This window comes from Carassius carassius, chromosome 24 (genome assembly GCF_963082965.1).
Source record: "Carassius carassius chromosome 24, fCarCar2.1, whole genome shotgun sequence".
In the NCBI taxonomy this organism is placed as follows: domain Eukaryota; kingdom Metazoa; phylum Chordata; class Actinopteri; order Cypriniformes; family Cyprinidae; genus Carassius; species Carassius carassius.
The window spans coordinates 19,643,428-19,661,096 of NC_081778.1; the positions used below are offsets into that span (position 1 = coordinate 19,643,428).

The window sequence follows — 17,669 nt, forward strand, 5'->3', positions numbered from 1 at the left end:
TTTTCGGGGCTTCTGGCTTCACCGTAATCCTCGGCTCCCGCGGCGCGGGGCGACGGCTGGAAGAGCGAGAACGGGTTCCCGAGCTGCGTTGCTGACTCTGTCGCGATGACGCAGCTGGAGGCGGTGGGCGTGACTGAGAGCTCTGTGGGGCCGGTCTAGCGCGGCTAGCTGCAGAACCGGAGCGTTTTGGCAAGAAGTGCTTGAACGCCTGTGACGCTTTCTGGTCCTCGGCGAATCTCTCCACAAACTCGTTGACAGATGATCCGAAGAGGCCAGCAGGAGTCAGCGGCGCGTCGAGGAACGCAGCGCGCTCAGACTCCGCGATGTCAGAAAGCGTCAGCCACAAATGCCTCTCAGCCACCGTAGCGGAAGCCATAACCCGTCCCATGGCCTGTGCAGCGGACTTAGTAGCGCGGAGGGAGAGATCTGAAGCACTCCTCAGATCCTCGAGACAGATCGCTTCAGGTCCCATCTCATCCAGCTTGCGGAGGAGATTGCCCTGGAAAATCTGCAGCGTGGCCATGGTGTGCAGCGCAGACGCAGCCTGCCCAGCAGCAGAGAAGATCCGTGCGAGCAGCGATGACGTCATGCGGCAGGCTTTGGATGGCAACGCCGCCTTAGTCCGCCGTCCAGCAGAGGGCGGGCAAAGGTGCGCTGCTATAGCCTGTTCCACCGGCGGAAGTGAGAGGTAGCCTCTGTTTTTAGCATCGTCCAGTGTGGAGAATGCTGGTGAAACAGATGAATGAACTCTCGCCGAGAATGGAGCATTCCAAGCTTTCGCCACTTCTTCGTGAAGCTCAGGAAGAAAGGGGGCGTGCTTTGAGCTGGGAGAAAAACGCTCATCCGGGAGAAAGCTACCATCCAGCCGGGAACGAGAAGGGGGCGCTGGTGCAGACCACTCGAGGCCCGCGGCTCGCCGCGGCCAGCGTGAGCACTCGCATCAGCTCTTTATCGATATCCGCTCGTCTGCTGGGCCTCTGGGCAGAAGGCGCGAGATCCACGGAGCTCGCCCAACCCTCACTGCCCTAAGCAAGCAGAGAGCACGTGTCCTCTTCCTCCGACGCGGCCCTGAGATCCACTTCCTCGGATGACGCGGCGCCAGACAGCGGACGCTGACCATCGGGAAGCGATGCAGGGGAGGCCTGTGAAGCGGAGGGAACTGGCGAGCTCGGCAGAGCTGGAGGCGGTTCCGGTAGACGCTGCGAGCGGCGCTTTTTACGGCGCTGCGGCACAGCGGATGATGCAGGCTTCGAGAAGAACGGCCGACGAGTCCTAAGAGTCACCATAGGCATTAGCTCGCAGTGAGGGCAGCCGCCGTCAGCGAGCGCGAGCGCTGCATGGTCCTCACCCAGGCAGGAGACGCAGATGACGTGACGATCTCCTTCGCTGAGCGGGGCTCTGCACGAGATGCAGCTCTTTTATGAGTGTGCGTCGCAGGGCGAACACACACAAGGATATATATATAAAGGATATAGGCACCGGATAGCGCAGCAGGAACGGCAGTGGAAGGCGGCGAAGGCCAGCAGCTTCAGAATGGCTCGTCCCGCTGAGATGCTTCTCAGACGGCGCTTGCTTCCTCCGTGATCCAGCGATGCGTGAGCTTCGCTGAAGAGATGAAAAATCAGGTGAGTCAGCCTTTTCGAGCTCCTTTTATAGGGTTGGGCCACACCCGTTTCGGCAGGAAGTGTTGTGATGGGCGCGAAGCGTCCTAATTGGTCTGATATTGCATCAGCCTGCGCTCGATAGGCTGTGCACTTGCTGCAGAGCAGCCAATGAGCGAGCGAGCCGTCTGGCCTATGGCTGTGTACTGCTGCAAATGGGCTTTACAAAAATTCTAAATTAAGGATAATTTTTTGCTTCAGTATTTCGTGAAAAGAGACTTTTCCCGTAGCGTCTTAGTTAAGACGCAGTACGAGAGAACTCTCGTAAGAGAACGGTGATGCATGTTTTTCAGGTTTCTTTAAAGTTCTTTACACTGCTAAGATGGAGCTAGCTCCCTGGAGGTGGTATGATGACGGAGTCTGATAGAGGCCGTCGTATCAAACCGAAAGAACCCGAGCGTGCAAGGTCGGGATATCCAAGTTATAGAATTTGACAAAAGTGGATGGCGAGGACCAGCCGGCCGCCTCACAGATGTCCTTGATAGAGACACCACTAGACCAGGCCCATGAAGAGGCCATCCCTCTAGTAGAGTGGGCTCTTACTCCTATGGGGCACTCAAGGCCCATAGAGGAGTAACATAAGGTGATAGCTTCAACTATCCAACGCGAGAGGTGTTGCTTTGAGACCGAAGACCCCTTGGTGCGGCCACCAAAGCAGACAAAAAGCTGGTCAGATTGCCTGAACGGCTGTGACCACTCAACGTATATCCTCAAAGCCCTCACTGGGCAGAGTAAATGCAGCTCTCGCTCACCTGACAACGGAGGCAGTGCTGAGAGGGATATCACCTGTGGTCTGAATGGCGTCGAGAGCACTTTAGGGACGTAGCCATGCCTGGGTTTTAAAATGACCTTCGAGTCATTGGGCCCAAACTCAAGGCATGCAGGGCTCACTGAGAGGGCCTGCAAATCACCAACACGCTTGACTGATGCTAGAGCAAGTAGCAGAGGGGTTTTGAGCGTTAGGGGCCGAAGGTCAGCTGACCGCAGCGGTTCCAAGGGAGGTCCTTTGAGTGCTCCAAGGACCGTGTGAAGGTCCTAAGTGGGAACGGAGAGAGGACGTGGGGGCTTCAACCACCTAGAACCTCTCAGGAAACGCAAAATGAGGCTGTTTCGACCCACTGATTGGCCAGCAATAGGAGCATGAAATGCTGCGATGGCTGCTACGTAAACCTTGAGCGTGGAAGGGGTGAGACCCCTGTCTAGACGCTCTTGGAGAAATGACAGTATCGGAGATACGTCACACTCAACAGGGTCTTCGTTTTGTGCTGAGCACCAGTCAATGAAGACTGACCATTTCTGGGCATAGAGGCGTCTTGTAGACGGGGCTCTTGCCTGAGCAATGGTGTGTAGCACGTCCCCTGGAAGGCTCAGATGCTCCCATCAAAGGACCATACATGCATAGCCCAGAGTTCTGGCTGTGGATGCCAGATTGTTCTGTTCGCCTGAGAGAGGAGGTCCCGCCTCAGGGGGATCGGCCATGGGGCTTTCATGGAAAGCCTGAATAGCTCCGAGGACCAAACTTGGCTCCTCCAGAGTGGGGCCACCAGGAGGACTCTGTGCCTGTCTTCCCTGACTCGTCTGATGACCTGAGGGATCAGAGGGATCGGGGGAAAAGCATAAAGTAGGAGGCTGGGCCAGTCGTGGGCCAGCTTATCTGTGTCCAAATAAGTTGGGCAATGAGAGTTGCTTTCTGAGGCGAAGAGGTCGACCTCTGCCTTCCCGAAAATCTCCCAGATTTTGAGAACCGTCTGGGGATGGAGCATCCACTCATCCGAGGGGACATTGCTCCGCGAAAGCATGTCTGCTCCCAGATTCGTCTTGCCAGGTATGTGTTACTATTGCTTTTTTAGAGATCGCTTGATATGTTCTGATTATGTGTGTGCGTGTCTAACTAAAATCACAGAAGGCTCCAACTGTGAAGGACATAGCTTGTCAAACAGACGCAGAAAGTTTACTATGAAAACTGTTATGCAATCATAAGCATACCGTAAATCCTCAAATAAAATCCGGGGCCTTTATTTACCTGAACTGCAGAAGGTAACAGGCTTTTATTTGAAGCAGGCTTTTAGTAGAGGCAAGCCTTTATTTCTAATTTGATAATTAATTGTTTTAAATAACCCGTTTTAAATTAAAAGCGATAGCGTTCCAGTGGTCAGAGATCATAACATTAGCACAGAATCAGTTCAGAATCAATCACCAAAAGAATCAGTTCAGTTCAGACGTGCTTTGTGTCAGTCTGCTTCACACTGAATCACACATGCACAGTATCATCAGCTCCTCGGTTCTCGAATCGAACGCGTCTGACAGAAACGGTTCTCGGTTCAGTGTACTGGTGATCCGAAAACTGATGCAGCCAGTTCTTTACTCGAGAACGAGAAACGTACATTCGTTATCTGGCTCTGCTGCACAAATTCCCCCAGGCCTTTATTTAAGACCGGCCTTTATTTGTCCGTGTTGACCACGCCCCCGGCCACTATAAGAGGCCCGGCGTTTATTTGACTACCGGTTTTTATTTGAGGAATTACGGTAAGTCTTCATTGTAGCACGCCAATAAAACCCGAGCGTTTCTCAAGCCAGCATCAAAACCAGGGTAGAAAATAGCTGGTTGCTCATTGATTTTGATGTTTGTGTATGTAAAACCATGCAAACATCATAAGTGGACCTCAGACAACAGTATAAACATTTTTTTTTAACCCTTTGATGCACCCTCCCAACGCCATGATTAAAACAATAATTGAAGGAATATCTTTATAAGAATGGTATTCCATGCTAACAGTAGAGTTCCAGATAAGCTGTTGTGGTGGCACATGGTGGCCCAACATCTTACTAAGACACTCAAAGGTTTTCCTTTAATTTGTCACCCATCTTAAGGCTGGAATAGACTACCTGACTTTTGCAAGGATTTTTGTCCCAATTTGCAGTCTGGACGAGAAAGTGAGGACGAGTCTTAACCTCTATCTCTGTAACACTGTGGTGAAAATGCTATCTGAACGGACTTAAATAAGTAGACATGGTTTGTTGTCAGATTCCTTTTGGCTGGTTAAGTGGAGCCATAATGATTTGTGTGTTTTGTCTGTGTTATTTCTCAGGCTTTCCTGTTGAAGAACATTTTGTTTAACACTGAAGGCTCAAACTGGAAAGATATCTCTCATATCTCATATCTCATAAAGATATCTCATCTTGTTTCACTTTTGTGCCCTCAGTAACACTCAGACCAGGCATTTATAAACATCTCAGTCTTAAAAGTTTCTGAATCCAGTGTCATTACAGTATATTCTTTTCCTTGACTTAAAAAGTGCATGTACAACCCGAATTCCGGAAAAGTTGGGACGTTTTTTAAATTTTAATAAAATGAAAACTAAAGGAATTTCAAATCAAATGAGCCAATATTTTATTCACAATAGAACATAGATAACGTAGCAAATGTTTAAACTGAGAAATTTTACACTTTTATCCACTTAATTAGCTCATTTAAAATTTAATGCCTGCTACAGGTCTCAAAAAAGTTGGCACGGGGGCAACAAATGGCTAAAAAAGCAAGCAGTTTTGAAAGGATTCAGCTGGGAGAACATCTAGTGACTAATTAAGTTAATTGATATCAGGTCTGTAACATGATTAGCTATAAAAGCTTTGTCTTAGAGAAGCAGAGTCTCTCAGAAGTTAAGATGGGCAGAGGCTCTCCAATCTGTGAAAGACTGCGTAAAAAAATTGTGGAAAACTTTAAAAACAATGTTCCTCAACGTCAAATTGCAAAGGCTTTGCAAATCTCATCATCTACAGTGCATAACATCATCAAAAGATTCAGAGAAACTGGAGAAATCTCTGTGCGTAAGGGACAAGGCCGGAGACCTTTATTGGATGCCCGTGGTCTTCGGGCTCTCAGACGACACTGCATCACTCATCGGCATGATTGTGTCAATGACATTACTAAATGGGCCCAGGAATACTTTCAGAAACCACTGTCGGTAAACACAATCCGCCGTGCCATCAGCAGATGCCAACTAAAGCTCTATCATGCAAAAAGGAAGCCATATGTGAACATGGTCCAGAAGCGCCGTCGTGTCCTGTGGGCCAAGGCTCATTTAAAATGGACTATTTCAAAGTGGAATAGTGTTTTATGGTCAGACGAGTCCAAATTTGACATTCTTGTTGGAAATCACGGACGCCATGTCCTCCGGGCTAAAGAGGAGGGAGACCTTCCAGCATGTTATCAGCGTTCAGTTCAAAAGCCAGCATCTCTGATGGTATGGGGGTGCATAAGTGCATACGGTATGGGCAGCTTGCATGTTTTGGAAGGCTCTGTGAATGCTGAAAGGTATATAAAGGTTTTAGAGCAACATATGCTTCCCTCCAAACAACGTCTATTTCAGGGAAGGCCTTGTTTATTTCAGCAGGACAATGCAAAACCACATACTGCAGCTATAACAACAGCATGGCTTCGTCGTAGAAGAGTCCGGGTGCTAACCTGGCCTGCCTGCAGTCCAGATCTTTCACCTATAGAGAACATTTGGCGCATCATTAAACGGAAAACACGTCAAAGACGACCACAAACTCTTCAGCAGCTGGAAATCTATATAAGGCAAGAATGGAACCAAATTCCAACAGCAAAACTACAGCAACTCATAGCCTCAATGCCCAGACGTCTTCAAACTGTTTTAAAAAGAAAAGGAGATGCTACACCATGGTAAACATGCCCCGTCCCAACTATTTTGAGACCTGTAGCAGAAATCAAAATTGAAATGAGCTCATTTTGTGCATAAAATTGTAAACTTTCTCAGTTTAAACATTTGCTATGTTATCTATGTTCTATTGTGAATAAAATATTGGCTCATGTGATTTGAAAGTCTTTTAGTTTTCATTTTATTAAAATTTAAAAAACGTCCCAACTTTTCCGGAATTCGGGTTGTAATAATAAATATCATAATAAACATAAATATATTGTAAGCTTTGTTTTGAGATTTTACAGCCTTCACAAAAACACATAATTTATTAATTTTATATTTAGGTGGTGCCTAGGGCTGTGCGATTAATTGAAATTGAATCGAAATCGCGATTTGAGACGTTGCGATTTGCTAATCGCAAAAGCCTGTGATGTGGACGCGATATTACTCTGTTCCAGGGCATATGCATGACTGTCAGCCTTGAGTGACAGTCTTACTAACCAATAGAGTGAGCGCACCTCCGTTCTCCCCTATCAGCACTGCTCTATTCAACCGTGTAAACCCCCCCCCCCCCCAAAAAAAGTAAAAAATACAGGGTCAGCTCAGTAGTTAGGCTAATTAAAACTAAAGAAAACCGTTATGTAACTTAGGCTTCGAAACGACAGACAACGAACAAAAAAGGTATTTTGCAAGAGCTGCGTCACAATGCATATCAAGAGCATCTCTTATTGCATGTTCAGAAGAGCGCACAAACAGCCTTTGTCTCTGAATGCTTCTCATACTCGCCCCTCTCTTCCCCATGCGGCGCGGATCCCACGTCACGGACGAGCCGTTCACACTTGTCGCACTCACGCAGCCTGTTTCGTAACACTGGTTTATATTCGCTCGCACACTACAACGCAAATCTCCACGAGCGCATCTGGCAGTATGGATGCAACCGCATGCGTGCAACCTTCGTCAGGTCGCACCTGGCTCCGCCAGGCGGCAAGGAAGTCGACCGGAAGTTGAAGTCGGCCGCGGGCCGCCATCTTGTAGCAGAACTTCACTTGCGTTAGCATTCCCATTGACTCCCATTCATTTTGGCGTCACTTTGACAGCGAATAACTTTACATCTGAGGCGTTTAAAGACTCCGTTTGTCCATTATTTATTTCTAAAGATACACGACAATGTATAAAGGGCTCCATTACCTTCTATGTTACATTATGGCCCTGTAGAAACAGTTTTTGTAAAAAATAGGCTAACGATTGCGTCATAACCACTCGACTCTCTGTCGCATTACCGTTCAGACAGGAGGAGAAGCTCGCAGGCAATTAACTTAATATGGCGTACTGGCGTTACATTTTAAAATACTATACAAAATAATTAATCAGAATACTTACTCCTGCTCACTCACGCCAAAGAACTCCCCGCTCAAGCTCGCCGTCTTTGCAAGATTAACGATGGCAGTTTGCACGCACAGCCACTAGAAGATTTACATCTGTCAGACAGGTTGCTGACGTCATCAAGCTTAGTTTGAGTCTGCGCGTCAGAAACGGAAGTGCTAAAAAACGCTAAAAATGGGCTTCACTCAATTGAGTTCCAATGGGGTCGCTGTGTCCATTTCTTTTACTGTCTATGGGCTCCGCATTTAAAACAATTGTAAATTCAGTCTAACTACTTGCTAATTTCACTTGGGTGAAATGAAACATTCAGCACATTTTCCACTTGTTCTTAAAATTCACAAATATAAGTGTAACATATGTAATACTTTAATAACTGACTAAAGAAAGGCGGCAGTGGCTCAGTGGTTCATGTAGGTTGTCTACAAACCGGAAGGTTGGTGGTTCAATCCCCGGCTCCACCTGACCAAGTGTCAAGGTGTCCTTGAGCAAGACACCTAACCCCACCTGCTCCCGACGAGCTGGATGGCGCCTTGAATGGCTGACACCACAGTCGGAGTGTGAATGAGTGTGTGAATGGGTGAATGTGAGGCAAACTGTAAAGCGCTTTGGATGGCCATGTGGTCTGTTGAAAGCGCTATATAAATGCAGTCCATTTACCATTTAAAGAAATACAGTTCTTTATTTATAAAAATAAAATAAATCTTTCCAGTAAAATTCAGTAATTAAGTTAATTCTCTAAAAGTAGTACCATTATAATCTTGTCTGCTGAAAAAAAAATTAAATAAAAGTATATAGAACCCCTCCCAAACCACAACTGAAAATTGAATGGATTTCAGAGTTATAATGGGAATTGTATTGGTTTTAATGTAAACTACAATGGTGTCTATTTGATGGATTCTATTGGTGGGATGTAATCTGGCAGATGGCAACCAATAGAACAATACTGCTAAAAACTAAAAGGAATTTTGTAATGCTTTAATGGAAACTAATAATTTCTGTGTGTTTTTTTTTCAGCAGGCTATTGATACTGTGCTGCACATTATTGACAATATTGACCTGAAGCTTGACTTTGCAAATTTTAAATAGCAAAGCCATTCAAATCGCAATATCTGTCAAAAGAATTGCAATTAGATATTTTCACCATATCGCACAGCCCTAGTGGTGTCAATACATAAATCAAAGCATTACGGTGGAATTTTTAATGCACTTTTCTTTCTTTTTTTTTTTTTTTACATCTCATATTTCCAAAATTAAAGATATCATCCTGAATCTTATTATAGACATATATATATATTGTAGTCTTACTGTGTGGTTAAAATTGGTGAAAGTGGTGCTTCACAATGGCTCAGATTTACTAACAGCTTGCACCAGCCCACACCTTGTTTTGGCATTAAAAATACTGTCAGGGTTGACTAAAGACGCACAGCGAAAAATGATGAAAAGGCATAGTCATTTTTGTGGCTGACCTTATTGTATATGCATTTGTAGGAGTTTTCTTTTCAAATGTAAAATTAATGGGAGGAGAGTATTTAAATTAATCATGCAACATGAATTACTAAGGTTTGCACTTATCAGTTTACTGGTGTTTGCGGCATAATTAACTGCCCAAAAAAAAGCATGTCTTAACTGATTTGCACCTGTGTTGTTAGTGGATTACACGCACATTATTGTCGTAGGCTCTGCCTGTTTGCGCTGCTCTTGGTAGATTGCTTTGGTCATTATGTAAATGTGCTGGCTGCGTCTGTGTTCTTTATATCGCACATTGTCAGTAAATCACCTGCAGAACTTTGCACTTGCATCAGTGCTTAAATGGGATTGTGCTCTCATGCTAAAGCTTAGTAAATTTGGCTTATGTCTTCATGTGGTCTAATTATAAGTGCAACATTCTAAAAACTTTGTATTATCTGTCTGTCACCCATAATACTACTGTTCAAATTTATTTTTTTGGTGCAAATTTTTTTAATCACTTTTAGCACAAAGTTTTAGCACAATTTTAGCACAGCTCACTGCACGGCGTTGTTGGAGAGATTGCGTCCTTTTGTTTTATAGCTGAAGTGATTTTGTTTTCTTTTCCTTTCATCTCCTCTTCACTTCTTTGTAATGATCATATTTGACATTCTTAGCTGTTACCCTCATTAGTATTTTCATTTGGTATCTTGCTTGGAATGCTGCTTCATCATCATAAACAGAAAGAACAGTCATGTCCTACTAACTAAAATGTGTTAAGCCGCAGGATTAGTTTCATGGGGTTTTGCAAGACATTTGAATTGTACACAAATGCAGTTAATGCTTAGATGCAAATTTAATGCAGCTACCCTGGGTCACAGTTTGTAGAAATAAGGATTTTCTAGCTTGACTACAAAAGGGTGTTCCAACACATCATCTAGCAGAAAAAAAAAATCGACTTGCTTACTCTTAGTCAGTTCAGCAACTTTAATGCAACACAGAAATCAGATTCATGGCTTTACGTATGTGCTGTGAATCCTTACAGAGGAAGAGCAGAGGACAGTCCTGTGCTCCACCCTCCCCAGTGAGATACTGGAGTCTGCCTGTCTCAATAAGACACAGACCTTTCACCTGGCCACCTTAGTTATAGACACTGAAGTGCCATAAATATTTTTACCACACTGAATTTTGTTTTTTAATTTAATATAAAAATACATGAAATCAGTCCTGGAGCAATCTAGAAAAGTAATGGGTTGAAAGTCAAATATCTCATGAGTTTATATTTCAAAACTGAAGGAGATACCATGAAAAATGAGATTTCTGCAACCATTTTTCTGAGACTATGTCTAGTCGCCCCACCCCCACAAATGTAAAAAAATATTTACCAACGGTATTGAAGGGTTTTAAAAACTATTTTAGTCATTAACAATATCACTGCATTTGAGCAGTAGAAAAATACAATAAGAATAATTTGAGTAAGAAAAATAAATAAAATTAAAAAGATTAAAAAAAAAAAACTTTGTATGCCAATTACAGAACATCCTGAGATTGCTAGAAATGCAGCATTTACAATGAATTGCAATGAAAATACATGCTGATGTGCTGATGGCCAGTTATAGAGATGGTAATCAAAGAGATGTGCCATAAAGTCAATAAACCACTCTCTATTCATATAGATGTCGTTCACATTGATAGCCGTGATTACACAGTAATAGCGAGCTGATTTGCGCTCAAACAGATGGTAATCATGCAGATACAGGCACATTCAACATAAAACACACTCAGGCCGGCGACACACTGGATGCGTGGCGCAAGCGTCTCAGCTGCGTGGCATGTCCATTTTTAATTCTGCTCCCATGTTAACAGGTTAGAGCTTGCAGACTGCCTGTGTGAGACGTGCATCTCAGGCGCGACTCGAGCCGCGTGGAAAACGCGTGCATGCTAGAAATAGAACCTACGCCTATTTTTCACGCGACACGCAAGCGTGTTGGAAGCGTTTCCAAAATAGAATAGGAAAATATGTTTATATGTAATTTTGTCCACAAATACATATTAATTCATGACATTTTGATGTTTGAAAGTCTATAGGTTGACAAATTCAGATATAAATGTAATAAAACAATGAAATAAATAATTATCGATTTTCAAATATTGCACCTGTGAAACATAGTCTACTTTTGACGGTGTGCTTTATCAGTAGGCTTTATATATATATGCTTAAGATGAAATATAGATATTGTTGTCATGAAGACAAGAGCCTGGTCTTTCGGCGGCCTCCCTCTATGTCACCTACAGCAGCAGCAGCGCACCAGCGCCGCGACAGGCACGGTTCTGGTGTGTAAAGACACAGAAAATGCGAGGCAGCCGCCACGCTACTGACACGCAGCAGACACGCCACGCTCACGCCACGCAGCCAGTGTGTCACCGGCATCACACATATATGAAAATTGTTGAAAAATAAAACAAAGAAAAAGGCGATCGCTAAGTTCCGCCTCCATCAGATGACAGGTGCGTCAGAGTGCGTCACGAGCCATCACGCGAGAGCGCCAGAATTCAAATAAACTATCTTCCGCCTTTCTTTCTTTCATTTTTTTTTTTTTTTTGTGGATCGTCTCATTCTGTTTTTTATGACACTGTACGCTGCAAAACCATGCCGTTTTTTTTACTACCAAGATGCAGTTTCTGACTGTGAGTTATTCCATAACAGACACAAACAGTTCTGTCCCTGAAAAACATAAACAAAGGAATTATCATCCATATTACAACGTTATTGCTTCGTTGGACTAAACGTGCTCCATGAGATTTCGTTCAGTGGACCCTTACCTTCCTAACTAAATCGGGATTTACAGCTGTGGATGTGTTTATTACTCGTTATTATGATGAATCTGGTATGAACTGCGTTTTTATTCTTCATTTTTTGATGTATACTGCTTACACAAATCTAGCAAATACATTCTTTATAAGCTTTCCATTGGAAAAACAGTGATCTGTCGTCGATGCTTGAGGCTTAGAGCTTTATAATGATATATATTTAGTCAAGATTAAATTTGGCCCGTTTCATTTATTCTATTCGTAAACATTGACACGTTCGAACACGGGGAGTTGAGGACACCCGAGTCAGGGTGATGGCTAAAGGAGCAATGTGGAGGTTTTTACTTAAAAAAATCTTTAAGATAGAGTTTTAATTTGTACATGTATGAGCCAACCATGATGTAAAAAAAAGAATGACACATCGACTGTCCACCACGGTTGCCTCTATCAGCCTGTAGGCTCAATTGTGTGTGGAGGAGTCGGGCCCGAATTGGCGTGAAAATTCACAAAATGTGACGTCATGTGCGTTCTCGTCTACTTGGGCTTACAACCTTACGGCACGCCAGCCATTAATAGTAAGCAGCGGCAATAGTGTTTTCAAATGGACTCTGTGGATGGAAAGAAGGCAATGCTCCTTTAATATTAATAGCATTTAAACTATTTGTTTTATATTCATTTTAATACATTTTAAAATGAAAAAGAAATAATTTTTGCAAAGCAGAATTTTCAGCAACCAACATTTAAAAAAATAGTCCACACTTTTGAACGATAGTGTACAGATTGTGACCTTTGTAGTGTGTCATTTACCATCCATGCTCATCCATGTGTCTGTGTTTGTATTTATGGTCTGATTTCAACTTGAAGGTAACTGAGAACACAAAGAATGAGATTGAAGGCACCTCTGAACCTCTGATTGACCCTGTGTATGGCCATGGCAGGTAAAATGCATGATGGGAGTTCAAGTTCTTAGCTTTATATTTGATCGTGTTCTAGTTGGATTGTATTCTGATAGATTTATCTGTAATGTACTATAAACTAAGTGAATGCTGACTGTTTTGTGTTAACCTTTATTCTTCTTTCCATAATTTTTAGTCAAAGTCTAATCAACCTTCTGGTGACGGGTCATGCTGTGTCTAACGTGTGGGATGGTGATAGAGAATGTTCTGGAATGAGTATGTTTTATATTTTTACTGAATAGTAATGTGTTGTCATACTGTTTGTTTGAAATAACTCTTGAGTTACAGTAGGTCACAGTTGTCCTGTATTTGCAGACCACTTGATGGCAGCGTTATCTACTGTTTTGCTCAAGCTTTAGCGCACTTTAAAAAATGCTTGCTGAGAAAATGCTAATGTCTTTAGGTTTCAAAGAGTGTTTTTTTATTCAACAGTTTATTTTTGTACAGTTGATAGAGGAGTCTAAATAATCTTAGTTTTTTTCTCTAGAGCTTCGTGGCATTCACCAGCAGGCCTCTGTTGGCTTCCTCACACTAATGGAATCACTGCGCTATTGCAAAGTGGTTGTCTACTCCTAAGCACCCTCACAAGAGCTTACAATACTGTAGTTAGATTTATAATTTATGTGGTATAGATGGTGTACCCACTGTCTGCTGTGTTGATAAATCTAGAATCCAATTTTGGCAAGTTTGAATTGAATGTTGCAGAGTGTCCAGATGCCAAAGCTAACAGTTTCTTCGTGGTTTTGCTGGTCTCCAGCTGTACATCTCACAGAGAATTTGTAAAATTGAATGAAACATAACAATCTACTGAAATATTGACTGCATTGAACAGACTGGTTTCAGAGTCATCACTTTTTTTGGTTCTTGAATAGTGTTTGTGATAATGGAACAATCAAACACTAGATTTGTTCTCACATGTAAAACAATTATGTAATTTCTTTGTAGTTCAAGGGGAGTTCTGTGGTCTGTTTATTTTCTTCGTCTTTTTTTCCCTTTTTGTTCATGTCCTTTCTTTTTTTTCTCTCTTCTGTTTAACATTTCTTTTTATATGTCCTTTTTCATTTCTCTATTTTCATTTATTTTTCCAAAACAATTTTAGCGAAGCATCATTTCCCAGCAGGCCTCACTGTTAAACAAATGCCATCTACCATGTTTCAAGGGAGACTTAATATAAATTGAAGATCACACCAGCACAGTGTGCTGCAGTGGTTACTGTTCTCTAATTTGGATCAGTGTGTCTTCCACAAAATAAAGGTTTTTGTTGAAATGCCTTGATTATTTTTTCAAACATGTTAGTACAGTATAGCAGGGATACGACCCACAGCTGATATTCCTTTATATTTTGAGCAATGAAGATTAACAATATTTCTGAAACAATCAAGTATTTATAGATTCTCTAATTTTGATCTCCACTGTATGTCCACAGTAACATCTTAACATTCATCTTGCGCCTGCGATGTTGTACTTGGACCGTCCATGCACAGCCCAATTTTTGCATCCGCGGATAGTCTGCATACAATAGCAGACTCTTCTGATGAAAACAATTGCATTTTGCAGAACATTGACGGCCGAAGTTACTTTAAATGCAATGGCTGAAAATGCATTCACCTTTATTTTCTTGACGGTAGGCATTTTAAATTGTTGATTGAAATGAACTGATTCTGTACATGCTTGTGATAACACATCAGAGAAATAAACATTGTTACATTTAAAAAAATAAAAATATTTATATTTTATCTTTTGATAGTTATTTTAAATTTAAATATAATTAAATGTAAAATATATTTTTTCAAATAATAATAAAATCAGGGCTATTTTTATACTTTAAAAAAAAATAATTTAAAAGACCTTGCAAGACCGTTTAAATGGGCTCTGGGGTCATATATAGCCAGGAGTTGATGTTCCCCACCCCTGATGTAGAACATGTTTCAGTGTTCACATAATACAATCAACCATTCATAATTATAGTGAACATTTTAGTGTTTGGGTATAAAATGGCTTCAAAACATTTTCATAAGCTAAATGATTGAATAGTTGGCAGTTCCTATAAGTATTACCAATCATCTTATCACAGTGAATCAACCTGTTTGTGATGGTTCTGAATGTTTTATCTTATATAAATTAGATAAAGTGTTCTACTTTGGTTTACTTTTTTATTGTTTCATTTAAGTATGTCATCACATCCTGCAAATCACGTCTTGCCAGTAATAAGCACTAAATATATTCTGTGCATACTCAACCTTGCAATCAATAAATTTACATTTATTTTCATTTTTCCAGCATTTCAGGAGGAGAAATTACACTGTCATTAAATGCAGTTAGTAGTATTTTTATTTTTTCCAGAAGCTAGATGCTCATCTGCTCCCTAATTAATGTATTGCACTCTAAAAGGCGAACATCAGAGATCTGGCACCTGCACACTCCTGGGCAGGAATGGCTCTATTGTTTTAACCTGTGGAAAAAGTAATTAAGAAGCTGCTTTTTTTGGAATGACACTGTGCTAAGCAGAGCTTCAGGATATGTGCAGTGAGCTGTGCTTGGACTAGAGAAATGCAGGAATGTATTGCCTTCTATTTAGAACCATCCAAGCCCCCATCACAATATTTATGATCATTTTAATCCACATACCACTGTAATACCTTCTTACCCAAATCTGCTGCTGATACTCACCTGTTGAGTGATGTGAGCTGAGTGTGAGGGCTTTTTAGTGTTTGGATGCACTGATGGAGATCGAACAGTAGGCAGAGTGTGCAGAGCTATACTTGGAACTCTTGAATATTCTGCAGGCTTGTGTTATGCTGCTGACTCTCATCTCATTCCGTTTTAATTTGGTTTTGATTAATCGATGTGGTTTGTGTGCCTGCAACCTTTGTATGTAGATCGGGGTGGCGGACTTTTCATAAGAAGACCCGTTCATGTACATTGCCGTTCAAAAGTTTGGGGTCAGTAAGTTATATATATGTAAAAAAGTATGCAATAATATACAGGAGAGATCAAAATTAGAGAACAATGTACAGTTTCTTAAGTTTCAAGGTCACTGTTTAGTCCTGTTTGAAGTTATCCTAACAGGAGTAGAAGATCAGTTTTTAGGCATATTTCATGAATAAATTGTATTCTGAAGCACAATGAGATATTTGAAAAAGCACTCAAAATTAGGGAACACTTACAGATACCTCCAAGTTATTGGTGTTAATCTGGCACCTGGTGGCACCAGAGTAAGGATCTGTCTCAGCATGTTTAAGTCGGGCTGACAGCACACTGCTGTGGCGAATCCTCTCGTCAGCAAAAAGAATGTAAAAGCTAGACTCACCTTTGCTGAGGAGCATGCTATTTTTCTTCTTCTGACCTCAACCCATGTCTTGCTCTCTCATTGGCTGTAGCACATCGTGACACCTGACACCACAGGATGTCGAGTTAGCCGACTGGTACAAATATTAAGCATGCTAGATATTTGTTTGGTGTTGGAGAGGCACTTTGATATGTTATGGAGTAGTTCTAACACAAAAGTATCAGAGTACTGATCACCCGCTGATTTGCCCCGGATCACAGCCTGTGCTGTCGACAAGCTCGTTGACTTGCAAATCAGGTTTAAATCGGGCTTAAGATCCTGTAGTGTGAACTTGACATTAGTGATGAGAGCAAGTTAAATAAATTTGAGTCTGATGGTGTCGTGGAAACAAACAATGGTCTTCTCAAATTTGTCAATAAAGCTCAAGAAGCAGAGTTCCAGATGTCAAAACAAGACTTTATTGAACACTGTAATAAAGCCGAGGTGACAGCCACCGCATCTTAGTCTTTGTCTGTCTGGGCACCAATATTTATACCTCATTCTTATCAGTCTTTTCAACCAAAGAATTACGATTCGGCCTCTGATTAGTCTTACTCCACCCATTCTCCAGACACTTGTTTTTATCTGATCCCTCCCACTGGATGCAGGTGTCCTTCTTGGAAGTCACACAAAGTTCACTAGTTCACTCTAGTTCATTGGTGATGCCCAATGGAAAGCCCAATACTTCACCATTAGGGGGCACCCTATATTAAGGGGTCACAGTCTATATTAAGACATCCAGTGTTGAAGCTATCATTGAAACAATCACCATATTGATGAGTATATTGATAATATTTATAACCATACCTCATATTTATGACTAAAATATCACAACAATGGGAAACATTATGCTCCGTGTCAAACTGGTGAAAGACTGACGCCCAAGTGAAGAAGTATGTGGAAGGTGGAAAAGGATGTGTCATGGTTTGTTGGATGTTTTGTGCAGCAGGACTTGTACAGCTACATGGAAGGTGAATGTAAATGTTTATCAGAACCCCCTTCAGCAACATGCAGTTCCTTCCCTGCAAGCACCTCCCAATCAGCATGCAATTTTCATGCAAAACAATGTCTTCGTCACACTGCAAAACATATAAAGCAGGTACTTAAAGTTAAGAACATTGAAATTATGAAATGGCTGGCCCAGAGTCCTGATCTAAACCAGACTGAAATCTCTGGAAAATGCTTTATAGCAAAGTTATGGCTATATAACCCACTACAGTTGCCGAACTTGGAAGAGATTGGAAGAAGAGTGGACCAAGATCACACCAGCGCAGTGTGCTGCAGTGGTTACTGTTCTCTAATTTGGATCAGTGTGTCTTCCACAAAATAAAGGTTTTTGTTGCAGTGGCGCCCCCAGAAAATTTTAACAGGGGTGGCCAGATGAGGCCACAGTAAATCTTGGGGTGGCACACCAAAATAAAGA

At 42.1% G+C, this 17,669-nt stretch overlaps 1 pseudogene; it reads left to right on the forward strand.

The window, feature by feature from the left end:
* The first annotated feature begins 3,415 nt into the window (after window positions 1-3,415).
* Window positions 3,416-17,669, forward strand: part of LOC132103506 (ubiquitin carboxyl-terminal hydrolase MINDY-3-like) — a 65,172-nt pseudogene continuing 50,918 nt past the window's right edge.